We start from the raw sequence: 7,772 nt of genomic DNA, 5'->3' as shown, positions 1-7,772 counted from the left end.
TACACGGCATTCCGGGTCTTATGACCATTTTGGAATCCACCGAGGTCCGGTATCACGCCGTGTATTAACCTCCTATGTATGCATGAATGTAATGTGATTAGCCAAACAACGTCTCCGACCTCACTCGACACGTCGCCACGTGTTCTAGCTAACTTAATGTCTCTATAAAGAATACCCTAAGGTAAAAGTCGATTCTGCGACAAAATACAATAATCATAAAATGAGTGCAACCACTCACGATAACTCTTCGAGTCATCAATGCTCTCACGAAGTCTCACGCTTCAGTGAAGTTCCATGCTATTCACGAGGTCTCACGCCTCAGTGAAGATCCATGCTTTCCACAAGGTCTCACGCCTCAGTGGAGTATCCCGCATTCACAAGGTCTCACGCCTCAGTGAAGCTTCATGCTGTTCACGAGGTCTCACGCCTCAGTGAAGATCCATGCTTTCCACAAGGTCTCACGCCTCAGTGGAGTATCACGCATTCACAAGGTCTCACGCCTCAGTGAAGCTTCTCGGCACATCCCTTGGATGGCTAAACAAACTGCTCCCAGAGCGAATGAGTATCAACATACTCAGAACTCACAATCTTTCTCAACCCTTGGATCCGACGACACTTCTCGCTTTCCACAACTAAGACTCAATCCTCAACTTGCACTCGAGATTGTTATCATTATTTAAAGGTTTAGAGGTTGTTTAATGTCTTATGAATTTTCCTTATAAAATAATATCTTTTTAGTCTTATCGCAAATCTTATGAGTCTTCAACATCCACCAAAATCCCAATTAACTCCCCGAGAATGTCTCGATCCATCATAACCATAACAAGGCCCGAACTCCGTTCGTCCCGTCAAACTTTCTCAAACTCTCAAAATAAAATCGGCATGACTTGCCCGCTATTCTCACTCCTCAGTACCACAGATATATGTGAAATAATATAGTTAAATAAGCGCAATCCAATAAGCATAAACAGCATATTCCAACACATCCTAAATTAACCATTTAGCACATAACATGTGAATCATTTAGCACACAATATCAAGGTATCATGAAATCAACAAGCTCGGCCGAAGCCTCAGAAATCATTTCATACATTTAGCAATTAAGTGCATAACACATAAATCAAGTCGAATTCGTCGACACCTAAAACATTATCTAGTAATTCAGAGAGTAGCCCTCACCTTAGCCAATTTCCAGGGTTCTCTTCAAACGCTCCTTCACAAACAGCTCCTCAATCTTTCCTTCACAATCTCCCCCCTCGAATCCACAAAGTTCCTTGTTCTTCGGGAAATTCCTCAACGAACCTTTAGAGTAAAACCACAGAATTCTATCAAAATCTATCGAAAACTAAGCTATCAATACTCACTAAGGTTACACGAAGTAGTATGTACTCCGAGGTATGATAATCTAGCGCGAAAGGACAAGTTTTCGAAAAAGGAAATTTTCCTCCTCCCCCCCTTATAGGGCTCGGCCACTTTTGGTAATTGTGGGGTTCGATTTTTCTTCGATCAAACTTGGTTCCTATGCTATCATTAGCCGTAACTAAGGGTATTCTAAACTCGGAAAAATTATCGGATCAAAAACTGTCGCAGGGGTATTTTGGTCATGATTTTTAACCTAGGATTTTCAAAACTGAAATCCCAAAAATAAAATTTTGCAGGGACGTCACCAACGACGTTTATGACAACTAATCCTACTAGCACTAAGCTAAGGCGATAGTTTTCAGCCTAAAGGTTGAAGCTTTACACCAAAAACTCCAAAAATGGGTATTTTAGGTTCAAATTGATTCCGGCGACATAACGGAAAAACTAATCCGACAGAAGTGCTCTTGGGCACGTAAGGAAGATGTTTAGAATAAAAAATGAAGTATTCAGGATAGTTTTGCAAAAAACCTCAAAACTAAGAGTACAGAAGGACATAGAGAAAAGCTATGGAAAAGACGATCAGAGGTAAGGATTAGCGACTATACCTCGACACCTTGAAGTAGCAACTGTCGGATCAACGATCAAGCAAGAAATCAAGAAAAGCTTCTTCTCCTCCTCTCCTCTTGGCCGCGGCTTGTGTGTGTGTGTTTGTGAGGTTTTGTCTCAAGCTTCAACATATATATATAGGGAATGAAATGGAAGATATTTAGCAAGGATCAGATAAGTATGAATAGATATTTATCAAGATTGGATAGGTATGAATAGATATTTATCAAGATTGGATAAGTATGAACAGATATTTTGAGAAGATATTTTGTAAACCGGTACAAATTTGTTTAGATATCGGAGGATTTTGCTCATAGAGTTAAGATAAAAATATGAGAGCGATTTCCGATTCTTCCTACTGATTCCAACGTATTTTAGACACGATATTCTCCCCGCTGAATCTTCTAATTCTTCAAAGAAATATCGGTATGATTTTTGGTTTTCGAGGCTTGTTTTTAATGCTATTTATAGAGGTTGGCAAAACGCGGGAAAATGAAAGTTTCGCGAATCTGATTTTTCCGGCTTCATTCTCCATGAATTCTAAGATAGGTTTTGGCGACATAATACCAAAACTCAACAGAGGTTTCCTTGTATTTTAGGTGGCTAATGCAAAGTCGGTGTAAAAACTATTTTACCCGATAAGTTACTTTTTGCATCGAATGTCGGAATAGAAAACTTCCTTCTGAAGAAAGGTTTGGAACGTCGATTAGAGTGGGCAATCGCGGATGAAATCTTTATTTGAAGCTCCGAACAGAAAAAGTCTTCATCGTCGGTTGATTTTAGGGTTTTGAAATACCAGGGTTTTGGTTTCGGCAAACTTCCGATGATTGGAATCGGACGTTCGTAGATTCTAGAGTTTCGCCTTGAAACGATTGTGATATATGGAAAAAGAGAAGTTCTAACATTTCTCTGAAGATTTTTGGACTAAATTCCTACAGTGTTCCAAGGGTGGAACACAGTTTGATTTCCTAAGGTTCTTGTCCTAGGTTTTAAAACGAATATTAGTCGTGCTATAACTTAAATCGACTTCGATACAATCCTTTGACTTTTCCTGAACTTTCTCCTTCATAAATTTATTCCATTCGATAAACTCTTGTTCAGGTTTTCCCTTCACGATACGTCAAACCTAATCGTAAATGGAAATCTCTTCCACTTATTCTAAGCTTAAAACTTGGGTCTTACAGAAAAAACCTCGTATTCCTATCACCATGAGTCAACCAGTTTGCACGAGACCTCTGGCTCCGCCAAATCTCTTGTTGCTTCAATAGCTCATCAAGAGTTTTCTCTGCCTCCCTATCCTCTTGAACCACTTGAGAAGACTGTACATGTCTCTGAAGACGCTGCAACTGAGCTTTTGTATCAGAAATCTTCCTCGGTAAGTCCCCCAATTTTCCTCTTCCCCACTCCTGAAGCATGGATCCCACACGGTTAATCCTCAACGGTAAACTCGGATTTGAGCCCCCATCCCCAGCCTCTGCTACCATTTCTTTGCATTCATTATCTTGTAAACAAAGTTCCTCAAATCTAAACATTTTTGTTCGCCTTAGTTCTTTTCTCATTCCACTCATGCTACAACAAATCAGGACGGATTATGATCAGACCGGTATCGAGGCATATGGTTAACCTCCATAGCCGGCCATAAAGGCCTCCAAGCCTCATTAACTAGAGCATAGTCAAGCCTACCCTCCACAGTATGAGGCATTGACCTCAAATTTGACCAAGTGAAATGGTAACCTGTGAAGTCAACCTCATGAAGATCACAATCTTTGCAAGTCTTCATAGCCTCCTGAATTTGAGAGTAATTCGGAGGGTCACCACCCAACTTATCTGTTCGGGATAAGATAGCATTAAAATCACCAAAACACATCCAAGGACAATCAAGGTCCAGAGGTAAATGAGATTTGACTAGTTGCCAAGTATGGGTTCTATGTCGCCCCTCAGGGAAACCATAAACCACAAGCAACCGCATAGGAACATCATGGTCAGAATGAACCAGATTGAAAGCAATATGATGCAAAGACGCAGATAAAATTTCAACCTCAACCTCTGAACTCCACATTAGAAACAAACCACCGGCACGTGACCTGCCACTACCTGCACATTGAACAGGAAAAACATTAGATAACCCAGCCATACTTCTATGCCTCAGAACCTCAGACGTATACAACTTAGTCTCCAAGGCGAAGACCACATCGGGTCCCAAGCCCGCGGCAGTTCCACGACAAGATCCTCATTGAGGTGGGCGGGACTGTAGTCCCCGCCGAGCCCAGTCCACTATCAGAAGAATTTTATTTGAAGGGGGGTGAAGCCCTTATGCTACCACCTGCTGAAGCACTGGTCCTGTTTCTACCCAAAGGTTCTTTTATAGTGATCCCCTTATTCCCACTAGAGTTACCACGGCCTCCACCTCTCCTTCCCCCACCACGAGCACCACAGTGGTGAGGGCTAGAGAATACAAAACTACCATTAGACTTCCCTTTTCCACTCGTGTCCAACGCACCTCCGGGAGGAAGAAAAACAGGGAACCCACCGGCTTCCTCCTTCCCCTCTCGACGGGCCACCTCCTTCCCACCATCACCAAGCACTACAACTGAACCACCTTCCTCACCCCCTTTACTCTCAGCCACCACGCTACCACCCTCAGAGCCCGCGCCATCCCCGACGCCTCCTCCCACCGTATCATCCTCAATCCCCTCCTCTGTCTCTATGGCAGCCATAGCTTTTGAATCACGACCCAAGCCTCCTCTCACGCCTCTCCAACGTGGCGCAAGATATCCATCTCCATCAGCCCTTAGCCAAGGACCAAAGGGTAGTTTATTCCCCTTGGCATCACACTCTCTCTGGACATGATCAAGCCTCCCACAACGATAGCAAAAGTTAATGAGCTTTTCATACTTAAACTTCACCCTGACAGGATAACCTGTGGCTGGTGCAATCATCTGACCACGTCGAAGCGGGGCTTCCACCTTCACCCACGCTCGAATTCTAAAAAAAGAACCATAGCGACTAGCCTCAGATTTATCCCAGTCAAGAAAACCCCTAAAAGAGTTGTTCCCAATGGATTTGGCAACAACCTCGGTACGGCCAGCAAACGGAAGATTATAAATCTGGATCCAGAAAGGAACCTTAGTGAGAGGGACCTGGCAAGGATCCCCTACAGCATCATACGCACTCAGGGCGATCATGTGGCGCTAAAAAAACCAAGGACCCGACTTCAAGACAAGTTCTCTGTCCTTGGGAGAGGAGAACTTGAAGGTGAAATTTTTTTGGCCAGCATGCCGTATCTCCACACAGTTTCTGGAAACCCAGAGTTCCCGCATGCAATTTTTGAAGGATAAAATCCCCACAAAGTGATTGCAAAGGACTCGACCCACAAGCCAGACGTCCTTCTCAGCCTCTGGAGTCGGAGCAAACGCGTCAACCTGAAGAACAGAGGCTTCCTCTCCCTGAAGATCAAATTCCGGTTCGTTGCCATGAAAGGCCATGGGGAAACAGTAAGCAAAAATAGAAACAGCAAGAGTCTGCAAGCGGTGGCTACCACAATTGGAAACAAAGGGGGTGCATACAAATTCGCAAATGTGAATGCAAGGACCAATCAGAAGATCAGGCACACGATCCCAGGCAATGATTAATCAGAAAGGCGGCGGCATGCAAAAACCCTAACCCTAGCACAACGATTGACCATAACGGTCTTTCCTAAATTAACTTCTTTAAAAAAGTGATAATTCTATTAATTTTTTTTTGTATTTTCATAAATGAGTCTATGTTTTAAAATTAACTAAAATTTAATTAATTTAATTAATTAGCCTATGTTAATCAAAAGTAAAAAAAAATTAACCAAGTGATTTTAACTCAATAGAGGCAAGTGATAAAAAAAGAAATTTAAAAATATTATTTTCTTAGAAGTACTATGTAATTAAATTATAAATTATTATATAAGTAGAGAAATAATTTTAAAAAATTGCAATTGATAATATTAAATTATTTATATTTACTACTAATAAATCAATATTTATAAGTGAGTATTATATTTTAGTGGTATAAATGACATTCTTATTTATTTGTCTATTAATATAAATAAAAAATTATGCTAACTAAGTATTAGCAAGTGATAATGATGATTTAATTATTTTATATGACTACAGAGCAGGATATGATTACACTATCATATCATGTCTGTGTATCTCGTCTACCAAACGGGCCCCTCAGGATAGGATAAAGAATTGGATAAAGACAGGATAAGATAAGAACATGATAGACTCTTATCATATCCTGTGTTTGAGGTGGACATGATAGTGATATGATATGATATAAATAGTGAAAAATACATTTATTTTCCTTTGAATAAAAAATACATAATATTTTAAAAATTAATTTTCTAAATTAGTTTTTTTTTAAATTGATTATTCTATTAAATTTAATTTTTTATATTGTTATAAATGAGCCTACCTTTTAAAGTTATAAAAAATTATTAATTAGCATATTTTAATTTTTTCTTGAAGGGGTCTATTTTCATTAAAAGTAAAAACTATATATTTGACCAATTGATTTTAATTTACTAGTGACAAGTGATAAAAAATAAAAATAATAAATTTAAAAATACTATTGCTTTTTTTTCAAAAGTAATTTATATTTAAATTATAAATTTTTATGTAAGTAGAGAAATAGTTTTAAATAATAGCAACTAATGATATAAAATTAATCTATATTTCCCGAAAGCTTCTATCTCGTGAATAATGAAGCTTCTCACTCGTGAGCATTCAAGGTACTACTGCAAGTCTTCATATCTTCCCTTTATACTTCTGAAACTTCTGCAAGAAAAAGATAGTCATTGGAGCATGTTCTTCACAAAGTTTCTAGCCAATGGATCAAACAATGATTTTGTGTACTTGATGTCAGTTGCATTAAATGCATGACATTGTTTGATGAAGACCTTTTGCCCAAAAAGGTGTAGTCTATCAACTAGTAGATAGCATAGGTCTGAGTTTATATTCTTTTGTGTAAATATATGGTAATTTGATAGTGACATCATTGTACTTTCAGTTTGCATTGTACTATGTCAGAACATGTGATCTTGTCTTTCAAGACTTCTTCAATAAGCTATTCTGAGCTCTTTTCCAATTTGATTGCAACGTCATTCTTCAGACACTGTAGCTTTCTTTCTATGATAGGCTTCATTACCTTTAGACAATCTTCTTTCATCATTCTTCTGCTTCAGTCGTATTTCCTTCATTCAGACGATCTATCTGCTTCACCCATTCTTCTTTCATTCTTTCTATTGGTCATTTAGATCTAGATGATAACCTTTGACCAATCACTTGTAGCTTCTTCTCAGAAATGGATTAGTCCTGACACTATGTTGCCTAATGAAGATAGATAGTGTTAAGTTCAAACACATCATATCGTTTTAAAATCTAATTTTGATCAATAACAATTTTTATAAAGAAACACTTTAATGTCAACTAAGCTTCTCAATTAATTTGAATTTCAGGATATACTCAAATTGAACAAAGTACTTCAACGTCAAACTATTTCAAAAAGAAAAAGATTCAGAATTTGCAAGATCGTCTGACATGCATACAACACAAGTCAAGACACATTCGCTCCTGACCGTCCAGTGCCAACTCATCATTTAGAAAAGTTGAAGACAAATTTCAAGGCGCCAAAGACAAAGTCAGAATGCAACCAATTGTTAAGGATTCAAAAGAGATCACGTGAAGACTATCTCTTTCTTAAAGCTCGTTGACCAAAAAGGGAAAAGGACAACATGTCAACATCATATTTCTCAATTGTCTCATGTCTGA

This window comes from Lotus japonicus, chromosome 3, assembly GCF_012489685.1.
Source record: "Lotus japonicus ecotype B-129 chromosome 3, LjGifu_v1.2".
NCBI lineage: Eukaryota > Viridiplantae > Streptophyta > Magnoliopsida > Fabales > Fabaceae > Lotus > Lotus japonicus.
The sequence above is the reverse complement of the archived record's forward strand: the minus strand, read 5'-3'. Positions refer to the sequence as shown.